Source organism: Hypomesus transpacificus, chromosome 15, assembly GCF_021917145.1.
Source record: "Hypomesus transpacificus isolate Combined female chromosome 15, fHypTra1, whole genome shotgun sequence".
Taxonomy (NCBI): domain Eukaryota; kingdom Metazoa; phylum Chordata; class Actinopteri; order Osmeriformes; family Osmeridae; genus Hypomesus; species Hypomesus transpacificus.
In genome coordinates this window covers 3522197-3538985 of record NC_061074.1, presented here as the reverse complement: position 1 = coordinate 3538985, position 16789 = coordinate 3522197, and the positions used below count along the sequence as shown (strand labels likewise).

General features: G+C 40.6%; 1 pseudogene; it reads right to left on the bottom strand.

Moving 5' to 3' along the window:
• LOC124477905 overlaps window positions 1-16789 on the bottom strand; it is a 201705-nt pseudogene that overhangs the window by 118786 nt on the left and 66130 nt on the right.

Below are 16789 nucleotides of genomic sequence, written 5' to 3'. Positions count from 1 at the left end.
GTATTAAAAGGTCTTAAAAAGTCTTACATTTAACTTGTTTACACCTGTAGACACCCTGTGAAGCCCCCCCCCCACTCCAGAGACAGTTGGTTACAGAGAGGTGCAGACATTAAGTTAAACATAGTCAGGCCATAAGAGTAGAGTAAGAAATTGAGACTAAATGTGTAAATGGATGTTGAAACTCAGTTCTCTGAGTTGGTGCATGTCTGTTTAGGCAAAGGTTGTCTTTTAAACCTCTAGGTTTACAAATAATTCTGATTTGATTGGAACTCTCTCTTTTATAAATTTATAGTTGGATTTGACATTTAACGGCCATTTAATTCATTAAGCAAGTTGTTTACCTCAAACAACCATAACACAGTACATATGGTACACAAAGCTGCAGTCAGATTTGGAGAAATTGTTAGCTTGGATGTTATCTTGCCATATACATGGGGTCTTGATGATGATGAGCACGCAGCTTCAAGGCAGAAAGACGCGTTCCATTTCAGGAGACTCTGAGACCTTAGCGCGTCACTAGCATCTCGTATCACGCAGTCGGCGCACAGCTAGATCATCAGCGTCAGCGCTCTTGGGTACCCAGCATGCAGTGTAGCATGTCAAAAAATGTCAAAACTTGTGGAAAATAGTTTGGTTGCAACTGCTATGCAAGGGATTTCAGTTCTTGCGTTTTTGTAATATTATTGTTTGTTAGTTAAAATAATCTTGTTGGTCACCCTGAGAATGCATGTTGTGTGGTTTAATGGGAAGTGAGAGTCGGCTATTGTACATCAATGTCCGCAAAGGGTTGATCGTGGGCTGTGCCATAAACCTTTTGCCAATGAGGCTATTCTTGATAGTAAGTTTACTGTGGTTCTGGAAAGCGGTCTTCAAGCCATCTTTGAGAAACTCTGGAAACAGTGTTGTGACAAATGTGTTTTGACTGTAAGAGGCAACTTTTGGTCGTCATCTAAACCTTATGTGTCCGCTACTGAATTTATGCTTTGGCGTGACTTGCGCTGGGAGGGAGGTAAACGGCATGGTTGGGACAGTGTGCGGGCTGGTGTATTTTTATATAGGGTGAAATGGAATATGAAATGCAATACAAAGTGTCTGAAAGGGTTGTATTTATGTAAATGTCCTCATTGCCTCAATATCTTTGTTTAAATAAATACAATATCATTTTGACTGATGGTTTTCAAACCTTATTGGGTTCAAGATGACATCCCTCTGAAGTACCATCAACAATTTCACCTTGGCATGTCAAAATATGATTGAATTTCAGTAGTTCAAACTTTGGCTGAATCTAACAACTCTTACCACAGAAGAAACAGCTTTCTTTTTTATACAGTTACTGAACATGAGAATATTCAAAACTGAGAAAAGCTCAGTGGACTGGGACAGTGACCTGCAATGTATAAGGTTGTAGGTTTGAATTCAGCCACAGTCTTTTAGCTGTCTTAAATTTGAATTAAGCAATAAGCCCCAAGAGGCCGTGGTTTCCGCTGATTCTAGAACAGGTAAGGGGAGTTGTTAGGCACGACGCGAAGCAGAGTGCCGAAAACCCCCTTACCCGTTCTAAAATCAGCGTAAACCACGGCCTCTTGGGGCTTATTGCTTTTCTAAAACTGTTATTACAAATATTTGATATGGTTTAATCAATAAAAACAATTAGAAACAAAATAGTTTAATAATAAACCGTCATTCTTCCGCTAATACAAAGTATAGTTCCTACATAAATTGTTGCCACGCAACAGCCAGACGGACTTCTTTGCCGTCTTTTTCAATTTGAAATATTCGATGCGCAGTAATATGGAATGTTATGAGGACAACCTTTGAGGTTATGCTGGGTTTTACAACGGCATGGAATGCGATGTAGCCAATCACAATCAAGGATGGGAACAACCAGTTTTAGAATATCTGTTTAGTTAAACAGGATGACATCATTATGAAAAACAATAGTATTGTTGGATTTCCTGGATCAAGACGAGTTCAACGCACTCTATGACATCATACCCAGTTCTAAAGATTCTCCGTCATTCTGAATGTAAAGGAAAATCATTTTTTCGCTACTCCTCCTACAATTCTTGTCGAATCTTCTTCAAAATTGCCACAGATGATCTTCAGACCAAGCCTCACAAAAGACATCACATGTTTTTTTGATTATCTAAACCTTTTGACTGGAACAGCCAAACAAAGTCGTCAACCAAGCCACCATAAAAGAAGTGAGGTCATATCTCAGCACCTCTTTACTGCATTGACACCAAATTTGGTATAGGGACTAGGGACCCTGTTTTAAAGAAGTCCAAAATAGGTCATGCCATTTCACCTTTAGGTGGCGCTGCAATCAGCAAAAACATGGTTTCACATGGTTTTTGATTTTCAAAACTGTTTTTCTGGTAAAGCTGATCAAAGTCGGCGATGAAGGCGCCAAAACAGGAAGCGACATCATATCTCAGGAAATATTTGCTGAATTGACATCAAACTTGGTACAGGTGTTCGGGACCCGGTTCCAAAGAGGTCCACAAAAGGTTGTGTCCTCTAACCACTAGGGGGCGATCCCGTGTCTGACACATGTTAAATAGTGATACCAGCTGAATTGATGTGGCCGCCATTCTGAATGAATGAATAAAACGTTTTTGGTGAATATAAAAAATTCACCTAATTTGGCACAGATTATCTTCAGACCACAATCACTGTGACATGTCAAAATAGAACTGAATTACAGCTGTTTAAACTTGGGCTAAATCTGACCACGCTTGCCACAGGAAAAACTGCTAATATTTTTACCCAGTAACTGAAATCCGTCAACGTCAGAGGTTCGAATCCAGCCAAAGCTGACAAGCTTGTCATGTCTCTGATTATCTGTAGCGAGACTGTAAGCCACTGCAAAGGAAGCCAGGTACACCGCAGTCACTAGATGTCGAAAGTTTCTTCTGGGTCATCTGACCTGCTTGGCCACCACATTGCTGCTTGCAGCTATATTGTTAATTTTGATGTGTTTATTGTATGATAATATATTGTGCTGTACACATTTCTTGTTACAGTAACCACGATGCACGGCAATTACAGTAACAATATCCATGGCAGTGTGAGTGCAATATATGATGTGAAACCTTGTAGGGTACTCTTGAATCAATCTTTTTTCGGGCATTGTAAAAGTCCTTTGCTAACCTGTCCAGTTACATTTGCAGAAGTGCCAGTGGTCCAGTTGGTTAGAGAGTAGTATTTGTAACTGAAGGGTTTGTTGTTTAAATCTTGATGACTGCTTCTGGGTGAAACTTGTTTTTACATTTCCTCTGTCAAGAGTTAACTCTGATCCTCTACTATGTAAATTATTTAAATATTTTGCCATTTTCCGTTCTGGGTTTCATTTAGGGATGCACCGATCCAATTTCAGTTCCGATACCGATGCCTGGGCTTTGTGTATCTGCCGATACCCGATACCAATCTGATACCGTTGTTGAATTAATAATAAACTGTATACTTTCAACCTTATACCTTCCTTTCACCATGTGGAAGAGACTAAAGGCACCAGACTTTCCTCACTAAACATTACCAAAGAACGAAGGGAAACCCACTGGTTTCGCAGATTAAGACATATTCGTAGAAACCTAGCGAAAAATTGCTTACATTTTCCTAGACTTTTAGCTAGGTTTATAGGTACCTAGTGAAAAATAGCCTCAACTTTCCAAGACTTTTAGTTACGGTACTAATGCTGAGGGCTCGCTGATATCGCTGTACTATGTGGAAGAAATTTTGATTTCCTGTGTGCGTACATTTTTCACTAATCAATAGAACTAGTCATTGGATACTAGTTAGTATGTTCTCATGTAAGCTTGCTTTTAATAAGAGCGTATTGTGTAAATGTGTCAGGGTTAGTAGATATTCGAGGTCAGGAGAAATTACTGGGTAAACGTCCCTTGTCATGATTACAAGGAGAGCGCCAACTATGACCTCTCTAGTCTGAGAGTGGTCATGTGTTGGGAGCTGTGAATCTCTTTCTCTGAGACTGTTGTAACGTCATTGCTGCCTGACTGTGGGTGCATCACAGTGTGGTATGGGAGCTGCACAGACAGCGACCGCAAGACCCTACGTAGTCTTAGGTTAGTATAGGTTTATAAATTCATTATGAATTTAAAAAACGCAGCCCCTGGTCTAGACAAAATAAGCGCCCTTCTCCTAAAACAGATTGTTCTCGAAATTTTAGAGCCAATAACACATGTTTTTAAGACTTCCCTGAGAAACGGAATAGTGCCAGCAGACCTAAAGATAGCTAAAGTTATACCACTGTACAAAACTGGATATCCCTGTGTTTTTACTAATTATCGTCCAATATCAATCTTACCGGCCTTTTCTAAAATCATGGAAAAGGTAGTTTATAAACGGATTGTGAATCCTAGAAGTTAATAATATATTATACACACATCAATAAGGATTTTGAAAGAAGTACTCGACATACATGGCGCTCTGACAACTTGTTGATAAAATCAGCACATCTCTAGAAAATAACAAATATACTAAAGGAATATTTCTTGACCTTTCAAAAGCATTTGATACAGTAGATCAAAATATACTTCTCAAGAAACTATTCAAATATGGATTTACCAACTTCACCCTACATTGGCTAAAAGGCTATTTGACTTACAGAAAGCAGTTAGTCTCTAATCAAAATAATATTTCTTACGAAAATGTATTAACATGTACCACAAAGATCCATTCTTGGCCCCCTCTAATTCTTAATTTATGTTAATGATTTGGCGTCCATATCAACAACAAAAAAATTGCTGTTATTTGCAGACAATATCAATTTAATTATTGATATTGTCAGATGGGAGTCAGATGGCTGAGCGGTGAGGGAGTCGGGCTAGTAATCAGAAGGTTGCCGGATCGATGTTGTTTACATGATTCATATGATTCCTACAATTTACATGATGTAGCCTACCATCCTGAAACTGGTGTTTCAGCAAATCTATTTTAACATTGTAGGGGGTCAATATTTAGCCTGGCTGCCAGCCCAACTTCTCCCCGCCCCCAAAAAAATGTGGTCGGGAAGTTGGGTCTGGAGGGTCTCGTATTGGGGACCAACTACAAAAAAACAGAATCTGGGCGAACCAATTAAATTGCCAGGGCGGGCTTTATACGATGATGGACAGATGATCAACAGTAACGCAATCACCCACGTCACAAAAGAGCGCTTAAGTTGAATTCGTTTTGAACAAACATGGCTACCGCTGGAGATCTGGGATGTTATGATACTGCCATCGAGTCTGTTTTAGAAGACATCGACAGCGCATTCATTTTGAAAGAGGAACAGAGAGACGCAATCAAGGCATTTGTCGATGGAAAATATGTTTTTGCCGTCCTTCCTACGGGATTCGGTAAAAGTTTAATTTATCAGCTGGCCCCGATGGAGTTGTAATCTTAAACGGAGAACTTCATATATGCATTGCCCTATATTGTTTCGCTCAAAAAGGTTGACCGTGTGAACAAGTACTCTCCCTACCCTTAAATTAATTTTACAACACTGGCAAAAATCGTTTGTATTCATTCTTCAAGCATCCTTCAAGTCTGCTTGTAGTTTAGTTCTGTTGACAACAACTATGCGGTGCTTAACATACGTCACATACTCTGTTGCTCTGATTGGTTGTAGATCTATCCAATTGAGCGAAGAGGCATTTGTTTTTTCCAGGCTCGTTTGAAACACGCCCTGTAGTCAAAGCCCAACGGAGAGTTCTCAGACTCATATTCTGACTAGAATTATGAGTATGACAACGTCAGGCTAGTCAATATTGGCCAAACAACCGAAACTAATTCCCCTATGGTTTGAAGGAAGATGGGAAACTGAACAGTGTATTAACATTAACCAAATAATGCCAATACCAATGGAATTAAAGTTATTTGACTATTTTGATTTTTGGGTTAAATCAGAGCAAGAATGGTCAAATTAAGGTTAAAAAATTTGTATCATATTGCAAATGAACGATATCAATGAAGGTTAACTCTTATGCCTACTCTACCATGATTATTGTAAACCAGAGATAGAAAGCAAGAGTGAGGAAGAAGGAGTAGGACAAGCTAGAGCTGAGGAGAAGGTCTAAGGAGATCAATAATCCACAGAAAAATGCTTCGCAATTCCTTAAGAACAACTACAACCACACCAGAATCTTGACCCTTACTTATCAACATGTCTAGCAATGCTACAGTAAGTTATACAATGAGATGTGAGAGCCATTAAGTTGAGATTACATCCAGTAACTCCATATTTTACCATATGAGAGGTGGGGGCAGGTTTATAGCCTTACAAGATCAGCCTTTATTCTTCTGCCCTAAGTACACCATCTCTTTGTCAAGATAGAAATTTAGAAAATTCAACTTTTAATATTCATATAAGTTATTGTTCCTACAATTAACATCACCTGTGACCATGAATCCTCTCGTAACTGGTGTTGCAGTGAATCTTTTTCGAGATTAGCCTTTATTCTTCTACCCTAAGTAGGCCTACACCATCTCTTGGTCAGTTTTTGGCACTTTCTTCACAAGGTGCAGTTTGTGCAGGTGCAACTAATTTACTTGTAACTGGGTATACATGAGATTACATTAGCTACATTTCACTGTTCCACATGCAAAATTCACCTGCCATTAAATGAACATGTGCAAATCGTTTTTACATTCATTATTCTCATATTGTCAGTGTAACTAACAATTACAAAAAAAGCCTGTAAATAAATGTTCATGGAGAGAGAAATACCAGTAGCTACCACAAATAATTATCTGCATCCATTTCTGCGGCAGCAGTCATTAATGTCTCTTTGTCATCTTACGAACTCATCATCATCATCCTTTGATAAAAAGCATTCTGTTGAGGGAAACTGCTACTACAAGTTGAAATAGGCACCAACTGATATTTAAACTTTGTATCATGTTGAATATGATTAAAACCATGGTCACGTCGAGGCTACAATCACAAGCGTAGCCTATAAGCAAAATATGCATTATCTGTTCGTAGTATGTTTTTATATGTAATATAACATTGAACATGCTATTTTATTAAGTCCACCACTTTTTCTCCTGTAATATTAACGGACAGTGGGGTTAAATGTTCAATGTATGGACTAGCTATTGCATTCAAATAGTAAATGCATTGACTCGGCAGCAATTGTCTCCCACGCCAATTGTAGCTATAGGCTACGCTGCTACAGCCGTGTTCCGTACTCCGAGTTGAGTTAACAAATTCATATCAGCATTTCTGGAACCGAATTTTCAGAGTTTCCCATGTTAGAGTAACTTAACTCAGAGTTCAGGGTTAATCTCAGAGTTTGTTAAACCCGCTACCTGGAATACCCCCCTGATATACATGTAAACACTTCTATGCATCATTTGGACTCATTTCTTTTGCAAATTCATGTCTTTTGCAAATTGTTAAATATATTTAGGATCGATCACGTATTTATTATGTTCAATGATATAAAATGAGTTTCAGTTTGTATTTTCTGGTCAAATTGATTCTCTTTTGTTTTCACTTTTGTTTTACACGTTAGGGTTAGGGTTAGGACTTATTTCATTTGTTTATCTTGGAAAATGTTGTTTAGTTTGATTAATGTATAATATTGACTATCAAGTTTCTGGGGTGGAGCCCACAAAAAAACAAATAGGTTTCTGGCCTCAGCTGCATGTTTTTTTTTTCTCTTCTTTTGTATCTTTATATTGTTTAAATCATTGTATAAATGCAAATAATCAAACAAACAAACAAGGTTAGTATAGGTTATTATGTGCATTATAGGTTTAGTATACTGTATTGAATATTGTATATAATTTGTATACTAGGAGGTTTACTATGGGACAGCTAGGCAAGCAAGGGGTTAGGCAGGTTTAGGTAGGGTTACACCAGGTCAGATTGGTGGGCCTAAGATGGCTGACTACTTCGCAGTTTATAAACTCCACTCTTAAACTGGCCAGAACAATAGATGGGTAGGGGTGGGATAGGTTGCAGCTGGTGGGATCAGATCATCTTTGAATTTAGTGATAAGGGGTTGTCATCATGGAATCAAAGGGTATGGGATCCTCGGAATCCAGGCCAGAATGAGGAGTGATGGAGTAGAAGGATAGTTCAGTTGTATGGGAGGTTATTGACCGTCAAGGACATTAGCCCAGGACATCGGAAGGTGGAGTTGGTGGAAGATGGGTTTTTCAGCTGTGGAGAAGTTCATCAACAACCTTACCAGCCAAAACAATGCACGCAGGAGGGGGTGTGAGGAAGCCAGGGTTAGGGGACAGACTAGATTTTTCGGATATGATGCCGTCATTGTATTTTACAGGGCAGGGGATTATTCTCATTTAGTCTATAAAACGTGAATGTTGGGGCATTGAGTGTTGCCTTTTGAACCTGCCGTGTATGTATGCTGCATCTGCGTTGCTGAATAAACCACTAAGCCACGTTGCTTTGAAAGATATTCTGTCTCAGTCTATTTTTGAGAATCCTTCTGAAGAGAGCCGTCTCGATTCCACAACATGGTTTTCACCTCTCTGTCACTAACTGTCTCTGGAGGGGGCATCCCTCACCAAATTGCTTTGGGAAGGCCCATGTTTTCTTAAAGTCTAAGACTACTCTTTGGTTTAATTGTGCTAAAGAAGAAGATAAAATGACCAAGCTGTGTTTGGTTAATTCAACTTTATAGTTCTGAAGAAAACCTTCGGTTTCTTTTAACCAAACTAGCGTGTGAGGGTGTGCTTGCGGCTGCCCCAGCTACCCATAGTCTCCTGGTGTTTACATATTTTAAAAAGCATTTAAGTGTATGACTGCAGTTCTGACCATTGTGTTCCCTTGATATTAATTTTGTAAAAATTACATGTGTCACTCAGATAGTATCGCTCAGTAGGTAACTTAGTAAATTGTATTCAGATATAAACAACTTGTTGGTTGTCCAACAAGAGGAAGACACAGCATCTGCTTCTTCAACTCCTTAATCCTCTTGAGACATCTGTTGCACCTGGTTATGAGGTTGTAGGCTATGGGACGTCTAATATTGCGTTTGTCTAATTATGTGTAGGACAGTGTTTCTCAAGTGGTAGGACATATTGATTCATAAAAGCATCTTAATGTATCAACGTAAATATAATAATGTTTTCTGTTATTTTAAAGCAAGCAATGACATGGCTACATGTCATTATATACGACATGCTATTAAACCCCTGAACTTTTAAAACCGATCTATTGGTCTACTACAATTGTAAATATCCTATGGCTTATTCTCCAATTGGGACTTGATACAATGCCATGTAATATTTTCTGCCCATTCTGCACAGTTTTTGGGGACTTTCCACACCAGCACCCTTTGCCCCGTGCCCTACTAGATGTGTTTTCCAACACCAGTTACAATCAACAATGGGTTATAGCCCTTCACCATTGCATGGTGCCATTCATTCTTCACAGATCACACCCATCAAGTCAAAGTGAATAGTAACTGGTCCAGCTCTATGTCCAAGCCCATAGTATCTGTGGAGGAATACAGTCATCACACTTGTCAAACCCTCCCCACACAAGTCCGATGATTTTTATTTTTTGTGAAGGCCAATACTATAGCAGTTTGCAGACATACAACACAGATGAGACTCAGGAGAGTGAATTAGAGATAATGGTAGTGGGAGGGTGTTGCACATTTCTGCTCCTCTTTTTCGCCACTCCTATGTAATATCTCTGGGGTGCCACTGATTTTGCCTGTTGGTGCCTGAAATGCTGGGAAGAAAACTATATGACAACAATAATGTTTAATGGCCTTTCTAACAGCACAACTGGCCCCAGCTTGGCCCCCATGGTCTACAACCTCCCCTAGCTGCCTTGCAAATCAAGACAAGCCTTTTCATAAGGCCCAGTGGCAGACTCATGCTGTTTGAGGCCGTCAAATGTCAGCAATAGGAATGCCTATTGTCCAATCAAGGTATGCCTATTTGGTTGGAACTAACTGTTGTGTACGCATTTATATTCAAATTATAAAGAAACAACAAGAAAAATCGTCAACAAAGCCGCCCTCTAAATTGCATTTCCATACCTATTATGGTCTCAAACTAGCATAACTGCAATTTACATAAAATTGTATGTATTCTTTTAACAGTAGCATTAGCTGTGTTGCATTAACTAGCCACAGAATGGCTAGTAGGCCAATTAGTGAGGGTGGGGGCTTGGTCAGCCCACCCTTTTCAGAAAGCCTTGAATGTGTTTGCGTCTCTCCTAGCTTGCATATGTGTCAGGGGGGCCAGGATGTGTCTGTGAGAATTTGTATTGTGTGTGCTGTGGAGCAAGGGAGACAATTCATTGGTAGAAGCCCTAGCAATTAGCCAACCATGCATATTTCAAATATTCACAATAAATCTAATCTTCATCTTACATTCAACTATTTCTCAGATTTGTGTACAAAAAGAGTTTTCATATGAACTTGTGATTGAATCATTTTTGGAGATATGAAGTTGCCTTCGCACATGGTAACATTTTGTCCTCCTACTAGAGGAACCCTAAATATATAAGGGTGCAAAAATTGCAAAGCTGCAAATTTGTATTACATTTGTGGTTTATTACATTTGTAGGATGTTGTTACGTTTGTAGATCTGAGAGGCTTGACGACCACAAACCGAATAAGAAAAGAAGACAGAAATGAAACAATATCCTAACACAAAAAAATGAAAAGAACTAAACATCAAAGGTCCCATGACATGCTGTTTTTGGATGCTTTGATATAGGCGTTAGTGGTCCCCTAATACTGTACCTGAAGTCTCTTTCCCGAAATTCAGCCTTGGTGCATGATTACAGCAACTACGAGCAGTCCCACAATGAGCTTTCCTCAGGACATGCCGTTTCTGTGTCTGTAGATTTAAATGCTTATGAGGAGGAGAGAGGCGGCACCATGCGCTAATGTTTACAGTGGATGTATCGCAATGGCTCGTAGCCCCGTTCCTGTAAGATGCCTCGAATTTGCCCATTCTCATCCGATCACCCTGGTTTGCAGAGGTGCACACTCAGTCATTTCAATGAGGGGAAAGGCGGATATCGAACGCGCCATAACACCAACAGCAGAATGGTTATCCAACTAACAAAGAAGTGTACAACACTTGCGTTTCAGTGTGTGTATTCACACACACAGCCTACTTGATGCTATCTACCTTTACATTAGCTGCAGTAACTGAGCTGTTAGCTGCAGATCTAATGTTACAGCCACATTCTAAGGGTAGCAAGCTAGTTAACCATATACAGTAAAGCAACAAAATGATACAGCGTTAGTTGACTTATTTGTCTGAGGTTTGTAACTGGACCAAGAAGAGTTGGTACTGTTCCATATTTAATTTCAGACGGTCAGCAAAGCCATCTTTGTTTTGGCCCAAGTTGAGGAAACAGTCGTGGATGAAATGTTTGGTGCAGACATACAAAACTTTGGGAAGTTGTGTCGGTGCATTTCCAGAGAAAATAAAATTAAGACACTGGGTCTTCGGAGGCTCAGATGAAGGAACTAAAAAACGATTTTGGTTTTTGTTTGTACATCCAAACACTGAGCAACTTTTCGTGTACTTGTTTGTTTGCAAGCCATGACGTCTCTCGAGGAAAAAACGATATTGCACGGTCGTAGTAGCTCAGTTTCTCATGGGCGTGCCAGATTCACTGGGCGGGCAAAGCAGAAAAAGGGGAGGTAACCTTCGCTCTTTTTAAGTCATAAAACCAGCATGTTCAAAACCGAGCATTTCAGCTTTCATTTTCTCAAAGGTGGAGAATAATACCCAGGGCTTGGTTTACACCTATCAACCACTGGGGGACCAAAGGCAGTCTAGGGAAACTCATATTAATGTTAAATAACCTCCTAAAGTGACATTTTCATGTCATGGGTCCTTTAAGGGAATTAAGCTTGATGCAAAAAACAAGTGTGGTGAGCGCTGAGCTAACCTGTTGAACCTCATCTCCCTGTGCTCCTCTCTGGCCGCTTGTCCCAGACTGAACCTTGCTTGGGAGCCGGGGTTGGCCCCCTCTGCACCCTCCTCAACCATTTTCTCCTCAAAAGCTTGGATCTTCACCTGCAGACGCAGCTCCGGTCCCCCCACACCCATGCCAGCCCCCGCGCCCTCAGAGGCAGAAGGGGGGCACTGGGGATCCTCTTCGACCCTGAGATAGGCAAAGATAGAGAGGAGAGAGAAAGAGAGCGAGAAACAAAGTGAAAGAGAGAGACAGAACCAGCCAACACATGTAGTAAGGTAGATAGTTACACAGCAGCAGAAACATAGTTCACCTCTAAAGTCCCTGTGAAGTGAATTTTGAGTTTTTACACTTCTAAACACATCATTTTGGGTATAATGTATTGCTTAAACACATTACAAAGACTGTGAACTATGTAGTACTGAACTGTGGAGTTCGCTCGTAATTTTTTAAAATTTTTATGTTGAGTTTAGGATTTTATGGGCGGGGCTGAACTCATGTCTTGATGACGCATTGGAGGCAGTGAGCAACACTCTAGTAACTACAGTGCATAAGCTGTTAATAAAATGAAAAAAAAACAGTTAGTTACATATTGATAACATGCTGCTCTGGTTTGCTAACTTTACCATTTGAAAAATTAACATTCGGTTGCAAACAGAGAAGGATGAGATTGATTGTAGCCGGTCAATGTCCTCTGAATTTGATTCTGGCGCTTGAGGTTTAAACTTATACGCTTGTGTAAAGCCAATCCTGATAGGAGCATCCATTTTAGTTGTACAGTTTTTGTTGTAAAGTCTAACCCTTTTGTTGTAGCGGTCAGTGCCGCTGCTAGCCATTTTGGTGCCCTAAGCATAATTCTTTTATGATGCGCCCCCCCCCCCCCCCCCGATTGTTTTTGCCCGTTTAACTTTTTATTACCAAACATACAACTCAATACCAATAACACAACAGCAGCATCACAATGAAACAACTATTTAGAGGTGGTGGTTCTCTGCTGTGTATCTGTCCCTAAACAGCTGGTTGAGGGTGGTTGATCAGGGCTTGGCAGGGACGGACTGGGTGTAAAAATAGGCCCTGGCCCACCAGAAACGGCTCCCCAGAACCAGCCCCCGTATACGCCACCACAGCTGCCCTGCCAATGCATCCACATTCTGTGTTTGATGTGATGCTAGTTACAGAGTACCCGACTTAACGTGAGTAATATTTTACTCACGTTAAGTAAAAAAAATAAAGGTTTTGAGCTTCATGTAAAATAAACTGCAGTTTTTCGATTGGTAAAACCTTGTCTAGTGAAGGTGATATATTTTTGTCTCTTAATTTTTCAGCCCCACCCTTACATTTCTTAGCCTGGTTTTTGAAATTATAAACATTTAAAACTGAAAGCATGAAGGAGCTCTCCACCTTTATACTCATTTAAAAACTATTTGATAAATCAAATATAAAAGCATCATAGAATTTAAAGCAACAGCTAGCTGGCGTCAGTTACTTGTAAAATGCATAGATAATGTTTAACAGTAAAATCTCAATTTAGCTTGCACCTAAAATATTTGAGTGTGCTAACATTAGCAATAACGTCAGCTAGTTCGAGGTGTATGCATAGGCTAACCATTAAATTAGCAGCACATTTCTTTTATTTACTAATGATTCAACGTTAGCCACTGGAGCTGAAACCGACTGAGTCTGAGACAAACGTGAGTAACTAGGGTGTGTGTGTTTGTTTGTGAGAGAGCAGAGGTGTCAAAAGTATTCACATTCATTACTCAAGTAGAAGTATAGATACTAGGGTTTAAAAATGCTTATGTAGAAGTTGAAGTATCAACTCAAGGTTTTTACTCAAGTAAAAGTATAAAAGTACTGGTTTCAAAACTACTTTAAGTATAAAAGTAAAAGTAGGAATGTAAGGGAAAAAAAATGCCATTAAGGATAAAAGCTTAGGCTGCACCACAGGGGCCTATAATGCACGACCCCACCTCCCCCAAAACATTTTTTCTAAAGGCCCTAATCAGAATCAGAATCAGTGTTTATTCGCCATGAAAGTTAGCCTGGTCCTAAACAGACCCTCGTACATTTCATTTGTACAGAGGGTCTGAGATGTCTCGATTGACAAATGTTAACTTCCTTGAAGGCGGGTCCTCTGTTGAAGTTTAAAACTATTGGATCCACCCAGAGCCACTCTGATTTGCCATAACCAATCGCAAGCGTTCGCCTTAGCCAACTCCTTCACCACTACTGTAACGGAGCTAGCTGCCGTAGCTGGAAAATCAAACTTTTCCCGAACCCCGTGGGGAGGAGGGCCACAACATAATGGCCACCAACAAAACTCAGCAAGGAATGTTCTTGCTCCGGCTTTAACCTATATTCGGCAGCGTTGCCACAACGGCAGAATAGTTTCGCTCGCATCTTTCTCCGCCGCCATTACTGAACTACTCAAACAAGTGCACGACATTAACGTCATCGTTCTCAGCCACTCCCTCTGTTCGCTCATTGGACCTACAAAAAATTTGTTTCTGGAAACCGACTTCAGAACCGACATCCCAGACCTAGTACAGAAGCAAAATCCAAATTGAGCGGAAGTACATAGGAGGGCAGAGCCAGGCTACATGAAAGTATGCACAGACAAGGAATTTACTTTGGCAGGAGAGCCTACCCAGGCAGCCATTTACGGCGCCAACTGACTATAATGTTATATTGAAATGTTAATTTTGACAAATTTTGGCTGCACCTGTTTATGACAGTTGAAAATGAACGCATTTTAGTACAATGCAAATACATTAAAGAACCATATATGTGTACTACTTAGCATTAACATGTGTTTCATGGAGCGGAAGATATGATGCCTATAAGTATTGTAATGGTGCAAAAAGTCAAACTTCAGAGGCATGTTATCAATAGCCTTTATTCAAATTGTGCATAGAGCTTGCAGCGCATTCGGAAGTTGTTTTACATCCAACCATTTTTTTTAATTCTTCCAGGTACGGCCAGGGATGTAGAAGGGTTGGCTGGTCTTCCTAGCTACCAACATCCTTCCTGGTGCTTGGTTAGGACATTTTGCGCGAGTCCCTTGAATCTCTGCCACGGACATCTTAGGCTACTTACGTCTATTATTTCCTTGCTAGAGTGTGACATGATTTGCATCATGTGCCGGTGCGACTGATCGCATACAAACCAATAGGGTGTCGGAATGGTATATGTTTATACTTCTCATCCAACCACAATCAAATTCACTCTCTCCGGATGGCGCGATTTATCTGGATAGGTTATTTTTTGGTGAGTGTTTTTTTGAACGATGACAAGCCGGAATGAAAACAAGCCTAACTGAAATTGGAATAATGAGGCTATTTTTAAAATGTAAGGAGTAGAAAGTACAGATAATTGCGTGAACATGTAAGGAGTAGCTTTCTAGAAGTAGAAAGTCATCTGAAAAATGATTACTTCAGTTAAGTATCGATACCCGAAATTTCTACTTAAGTAAGGTAACAAAGTATTTGTACTTCGTTACTTGACACCTCTGTGAGAGAGTGTAAAGTGGGTTACCATGTGTGACTAGTGTGTGTAGCTACTGGGTGTATGAGTGTGTATTTCAATCAGGAGAGACCTGGGATGAGTGAAAGATGTTTATTACAGAATGATAAATGTACTACAATGTTTGGAGCTTAGACCCTGGGGAATTATAGATCAACGGGCGCCTGCCCAACATCCGAAGAAGAATCCCCCACGGAGTCCAGACACTGGTGGCTTTGGCGGCAGCCGACGACCAACGAGTCGAAGAGCAGACGAGGAAACGGGTGGCGACAGGGAGGTGGAGGGTCGCGCACTTGATAGCATGGACAAACTACACAGGGAGAGACTCGTATTTAAAAGGCACGGGATCATGTGACAGCGTTAATTGATAGACGGGAGCGCAACTCGAACTGAACCCAAATGAAAGCCCGACATAGGAACAGAGGAAGTAGAGTGCTCTTAGCGGGAGGAGTGAGTAGTGGACATTATCGAGTATGCCCGAGTGCAGGGATCGGTCTTGCCTGACTGAACTTGCGCTATGCTTCATTTGTTTGTATGAGAGAGTGTAAAGTGGGTTATTAGTTCCTACCTGACTGACTGCATGTGTACTAAGCACCCCTTGTTGGCCAAATACTGTAGCTAGTTTTGTCATTCATCCTACTTTCTCCACAGATTGAACAGAGCACATTCCAAAATCTGTGTCTTGCCAGGGGCCTGCTGCGCGACCTCTTGACCCCAGCTAGGGACAACCTCACATAGAAAATCTGCACATCAGTAGGCTATCCAAGATCGATCAGACGGGAACACAGAGGGTTGTAAGCTTGGTCAAAAAACCTCAACACCTCATGAGAATGCAGGGGACCAGGAAGCTGTGGCTCAGCACTTGGAGACTGGGAGAGCACAAAAGGTGAAACAATTAAGTGCAGAGTAGCTGACGGTAGCAGAGTAGCGGAGGGTTATGTAGCAAGATCTGGAGCTGCAGCCTACCTCTGCACAGCTGCTGAAGCATTTGCTCATGTCTGGCAACTACTTCCTGTTGCCTGGTGAGGGCTTGCCCGTGTGTCCAAAGTAGCACCATAGCTGTGGAGAGTAGCTATGATACGCTCAGAATCAGAACTAGAAGTTGCAGATGGGATCTTTGCTGAGTCATCCATGGCCTACTCTTTTGGTATCAAACCAAGAACACACAAACCACACAAATACCCATACAAAGTCTGATATTAACCAAAAAAGACCACCAGTGGTCAACAAAGTCAAAACCATGACACCCGACAACTTTCCACTAAATTGTTTTTCCTCTCCTCTCTTACATTTACATTTATTCATTTAGCAGACGCTTTTATCCAAAGCGACTTC